The sequence below is a fragment of the Corvus brachyrhynchos genome, unplaced genomic scaffold (genome assembly GCF_000691975.1).
Source record: "Corvus brachyrhynchos isolate BGI_N302 unplaced genomic scaffold, ASM69197v1 scaffold426, whole genome shotgun sequence".
Taxonomy (NCBI): Eukaryota; Metazoa; Chordata; class Aves; order Passeriformes; family Corvidae; genus Corvus; species Corvus brachyrhynchos.
The window spans coordinates 141,800-147,735 of record NW_008238653.1 but is presented as its reverse complement, the minus strand read 5'-3'; positions in this window follow the sequence as shown (position 1 = coordinate 147,735).

The window sequence follows — 5,936 nt, the reverse complement described above, 5'->3', positions numbered from 1 at the left end:
AGTGCCCAAGGCCAGGCTGGACATTGGGGCTGGGAGCAGCCTGGGACAGTGAGAGGTGTCCCTGCCCATGGCAGGGGTGGCACTGGGTGGGCTTTGAGGTCCCTCCCACCCAACCCATCCTGGGGTTTGACTCCGCTGTGGGTGTTTGGATCCCCACAGCTGGGCTGGGCCTGGGGTGGGGGCCGGGGCTGCTCCTGCTGCTGGAGCACGGAGCGGGATTAGGGAGTGAATCCATTGCTGTTCTCAGTTTCCTGCTGTGGGTACAGCCGGCTGGAAGGCGGCTTTAGGACAGGGCTCTGAACCGGCTGAGTGTCCGCTCCAAAACCGCTGTTGGGGTCATTTCAATCCAAGATGTCTTTAGGATAAAGGGAATTACCTGCCCAGGGTGAGCCCTTCTGCCTTCTCCAGAAAATTCCCTGTAAAAATCCTGCCTGTACGGCGGAGAGGGGTTTGCATCTTCATCCGAGTAACCGGATCCTGCTGGAGACGGGCGATGCGATCCGCAGGATTTTTCCTCAGCACCATTGGCCGAGGGAGGGAAGAGGGAGCGAAACAGGAACAGGAACGGGCGCTGGCACCGCCCTTGTCCATCCCAAAACCGCCCTAAACCTCCAGTGTCCTGCCGGGGGTACGCACTCCACCTCGGGCTGCCTGAAAAGCTGCTTTTTTGTCCTTTTCTGGCCGATTTAAAGCCCAAAATGCGCCTTGGGGCTCGTGGGCAGTTTGGGGTGTCTGAGTGCGCGTTGTCCCCTCGCTGCTGTTTCATCCCTGTGCCTGTCTCACGGGAAACTTCCACGCGAAGGGTTTGGAAGGCTGGGAGCTCCTTTTTCTCTCTCCCTCAGGTTTTACAGGAACGAGTCCAAGGCTGACCCTGGCGCCCACCCCCTGGATAATCCCCCCAAATCCCGGGAGGAAGAGACGTGCCCCAGACAGGACGGCTCTGGGTGACCTGCCAAGGGCTCGGCCATGCCGGGGCCGTGCCAGGGCCGTGCCAGGGCCGCTCCTGCCCGGATTTCCAGGAGCACTGTCCCCCTTTGTCTGCAGCAGCTCCCGCCCGGCCGCCGGCGCTGCCCGGCTGGGAATTTCCCCTTTCACGGGAACCTCGGGACGCTGCCGGGGTCCCGGCACAGGGACCCTTCCAGCAGCCCTGGGAGCCCTCGGGACCTCACCTGGAGGCTGCAACGGGAAACTGAGGGCTGATTATTGGGAATTTTTTTCCCCAAAATTCCTCGTTTTCTGTGGTTTTGAGTTGCAGTGTGATAAAAACAACCGGTGTCCATCACAGCCAGCAGCCTTCCAGGCGTGTTGCCAGAATTCCAGCCCTGGGATGGTGCTGGTGGTCCCTGTGTGCCAGGACCAATGGTTGCCCACCCAGCAAAGACCCGGGGCCACTTCCAGGCGCAGGATCAGCCCCGCGGGACCTGAGGGACGTCCCCTCGCTGAGTTCTGGTCCGAGTGCTGCTGTGAGAGCCCCCAGATCCCCCCAGGAGCCATTCCATGGAATTCCCTTGTTCCTTCCCAGTGCCAGGACCGGGATGTTGTGATCCCACTGGTCCGGAGGCGGGCGCTGCCCTCGGAAGATGCTCCGGGGGGATTTCGGTGCCCTGCAGTTCTGGGTCTCTCTGCTGCTCCAATTTTGGGTTTCCTCCTCCAGAGGTGCTGGAGCCCGGGGGTGGTGAAATGGCTGTGACCTGCCGTGGGAGGAACGGGGTTTGCGTTCACATTCTGGGCTCAGCTCAGCCCTCCCCGAGCCCTTTTCCATCATTTCAGGGGATGAAGTTGTGTCCTCACTCCTTGTCCTGAGTGTGGAACAGCCGCCTTGACTCACCCGCGTTCCCAGCAGTGATGAAAGCAAAGCCTTGGAGGTGAAAAGCTTTTCTGAAGGGCCTTTAGTGCCCTCTTGGCAAAATCACAGGCACTAAACCGGGTTCCGCAGGCGGGAAGGAGGAAGGTGTGGGAGCAGTGCTGGCGCTCGCGGTGACTTACCCCGGTCAGGGACAGCTTTATTTGCCACCTGTGCAGACTGTGCACGTTCACAGACACGAAAGGAGTTGGGCACAGCTGGCAGGTGTGATGTGTCCTTGGATGCAGCGCTCCATCCTTGGGATGCAGCTCCCCGCTGGCCCCTCTCCCCAAAGCTCGACCTCACCTCGCTCAGGGTTTTCCTCACACTCTGCAGCTCAGAGCTGGGACAGGTGATTATTAAACCTCTCCCACCTTTTCCCTCTGCAGCCCCAGGGCAATGTGGCTCGGGAATGGCTGGGAGACCGAGCCAGGGGCTCTGTCCCTCCAGCATGTCCGGCACAGCCTGAGGCCTCTCGGACACTGGACTCTGCCCTGCCAGCACCAGCTCTGCCTCTGCAGGCCCAAATGCACCGGCCCCTGTGCAGGTCAGGAAGGGTTTCTTTGGGAAGATCCCGGCTCCAGCGCCGCAGGACACGCAGAGGTTGTGGATCTGTGTATTTTTGTGCCTCCGGCATCCTTCCCCAAGCTGCTCCTGCAATCCCAAACACGGCTCCTGCTTCGAGGACTTTGAATTGTGGTGATTTTCGGATCAGCGGGGTGCCGGGAGCAGTTTGGCGTGTGCCGGATCCGGGGCGGGGGAATCTGTTCCCTGCAGCAGGGGGTTGGATGCTGTGGGCTGAGCACGGAGGAGGCTGAAGGTCGATGCGGCGGCGGCTCCTCCAGCGTTCGGTGTCGCATCGGGACTCGTCACCTCAGAGCCAGCCCGGGCGGTGCCAGCCCCAATCAAGGACAAAGCTATCCCTAAAACCCCGCCTGGCTGAGCTGGGCTCGGCCCTGGGCTCAGGCTCAACATCCAGGATATTATGACAGGGAAGGGTTCACTTGTCCAAGGGGAGCGGTGCCTGAGCCAGGGCAGGAAACGCCAACCTCAGTCCTGGCTCTTTGATTCAATTCTTTATTTTCTTTGCACTTTTCCAATACTCGTTAGTGAAAGAAAAATGGGGGAAAGGTGACTTGAGCCTCTCCAGTACCTGGCTGAGGAAGGAGGGAAAGACGATGGGAGGAGCAGAAGCTGGGGTGAAGTGCTGGCCCGGCCCATCCTGGCCCTGCCATCGCCCCCCCTGCCCTATCCCGCGGGTCTGGATCCCCTCACTGGACACGGGGATGAGGCGATTCCTGATGCTCAGATGATGGGAGGGAGCTGGGAAGGTGGGGATCCAAGCCCAGCCTGTGCCTCCCCCTGGCCTCCGTCTGTCTGTCCATCCCCATGGGATCCTGGACCACAATCCAACCTGGCACCTGCGGCCAGCGGTGCCCCCGCGGGAGGAAGGTGCTGGTGTGGGGCTGCCCCATCCCCACTGGGGCACTGGGAGCTGCCAGCCAGCATGAGCTGGGCTGAGGGACTGAGCCGAGCACTGGCAGGAGCGTGAAGCAGGACTGGGGGAGCAAAGCCCCTCCCGTGGGCTTTTGGGGATCCCAAGGTAGGGCAGGATCCACGGGCAAGCTCCAGTCCCGGTGCTGAACTGGGCAGGGAAGGGGTTTGGGATGAGATCCCTCCCCAGCTCACTGCACCGATGGACAGGGCTCACGGATTCGCTCTGGGAAGGCCCCCAGTGATGGCTGCAATTCCCAATCTTTTAAATCACCTTTCATATTCTGAGTAATTCCCCCAGGAAAACACAGACTTGGCAAGAGCAGCTGGTTCTCCCCAAGTGAGGGAGCTGGTGCTGGATTTCTCCTTTGAGACCGAAGCACCGTCACTGTCCATCTGTCTGTCTATCCATCCTGTCCATCCGTCTGTCCTGCCGTCCCTCATCCAACCCTCTGCTGCTGACGAAGCCCAATCCAAGGCAGGTTTGTAGGATTGTGGTGGGATCTGGCTTCAACCCCGTGCTGGGTTTGGGCACAGTGGTGGAATTGGCGCATTGGGGCTCAGCCCCGCTCCGCCCCTGCGAGGCTCCGGAATCCTCCCCGGCTGGATGTTCCTGCCTGTGCACGGCACCCACCGCCCTCCCTGAGCTCTGCCCACCCAGGGGCACCCACCCTGATCCAGAGCCGTGGGCACAGGGATGGGTGTGGGGCCTGTGTGTGAGGTGGGGGCTCCTCCCGTGCAAAGGGGACCTGCAGGGAACGTCCTGGCCCCGTGCCCTGAGCGCAGGCGAGCAGCCTCCAGCAGGGTGGGGATGCCCACACCCTCTTGTCCCCAGCACAAGGTCTCAGCCCCCTCATGGGGCTCTGAACCCCACGGTGACACTGGCTGGAGCTCCTGGGATGTTGATACCCTGAGGGGACACCAGTGAGGGTGGGAGCGGGATCCCTCAGGGTGGGGGACACCCCTGGATGAGGTGCCTCAGGGCTGTTGTGGGACACTGGCCACACAACTCTCTGGACAGGAGGAGCTGGTGCTCCAGGACACCAGCCCGGGCTGTCCTGAGGGCTGGCAGAGCCTCTGGCCATGGAGGTGTCCAAGATGTGACCCTGCGTGGCTCCAGGCCTGGCACAGGGGGCCCCAGGTGTCCCTGCCAGCCCCACCAGCTTCCTGCCCCCAGGAGTTACTGTGGGTGCTGGAAGCTTCCATGGGCTGCCCATGGAAGCCCTGCCCAGGCTCCATCCCAGCACCATCCCCATTCCCGGATCCCACCCGCCTCCCCTCAGCCTCCTGCTGCCAGGCAGGGACCTGGCACTGGGACCCCCCAGCCTGTGGGACCCCGATGCCTCTTCCCAACCCTTTTCCCGGCTGTCAAGGCCATGTCCCCCCATCCATCCTGGCGGCCCCTCGGCTGGTCCCCTTGGAAACGCATCCAGGGGCGGAAGCCTGGGGAATACTAAGCAGGTGCAGCCCCTTCAATCCCCCTTTGAGAGGGACAGAGCTGGGCTTGTTCCCGGCGCGGAGCCGGGCCAGGAGCCGCGGCTGCTGGGGGGAGAGGGGACCCCCATTCCCGGCATCCCCCCAGCCCAGCCCCCTGCACACACAGCCCATGGGGGCGGGGGGGACACGAGGGGGTCACAGCCGAGCTGATGTGGGTCCCACGTGGGAGTGGGGGGCACTGCAGTGGGGTACCCAGGGAGCATCCTTCAGTGGCGTGGGTGCTGTGGGGTGTGGGATACGGGGTGTCTGATGCGGGATGCCCGACGTGGGATGCAGGATTTGGGATGTGCGATGCCCAGCGCAGGATTTGGGAAGTACGATGCAGGATGCCTGATGCAGGATGTGGGATGCCCGATGTGGGATGCAGGTTGTGGAGCAGCCATGACAGACACATCCCTGCGCTGCAGGTGGAGGTGTCCAAGGACACACAGCGACCTTGGGAGGCCTCGGCCAGCCGGGAGCCGGTGCCGGCCTCAGGGGGACGAGGTATCCATGGAGCCAGTGGTGCAGGGACAGCGAAGGAGCAGCCGCTGTCCCACGGACGGGTCCAGGCTGAGGCCCCAGAGCAGCCCGGGGTGTTCCCGGGTGCTGCTCCAGCACCGCCACCACACCCTGCGGGGGTGGGCTCTGGGGGCGAGGGGCCGACGGTCCCCGGGGGCCCGTGGCCATTGCGAGGCCGGGCACGTCCGCGCCCTTTCCCTCTCCCGGCTCTTCCCCGGCTTCATCCAGACGCTGCTCCTGGCGCTGGGCTCCAGCCCCCTGCCCCCACCCCTGCCCGCCCCCCTGCCCATTGGAGGGGCCAGCCCATGGTGCCCGCGGGGACAGGTCACTGGTGACAGAGGCCGCGGTGGCACCTGGTGGCAACTGGACCAGTCTGGCACTGGCAAGCGGATCCAGGGCCGTGGGGCACCCACGCGGGGAGCAAGGAGGGTCCAGCCTGGCACTGGGGGTCTCTGCCTGGGCGCTCTGAGCCGTCACAGCCCCGGCTGGGCCGGAGCCCCGCGGTGCCCCCGGGGCGGTGCAGGAGTGCGGGTTTGGGGGCAGGGTGGGGGTCCCCCCGCACCGGGTGAGGATGCTGGGAGAGGATCCCGGTGCTGGTGCG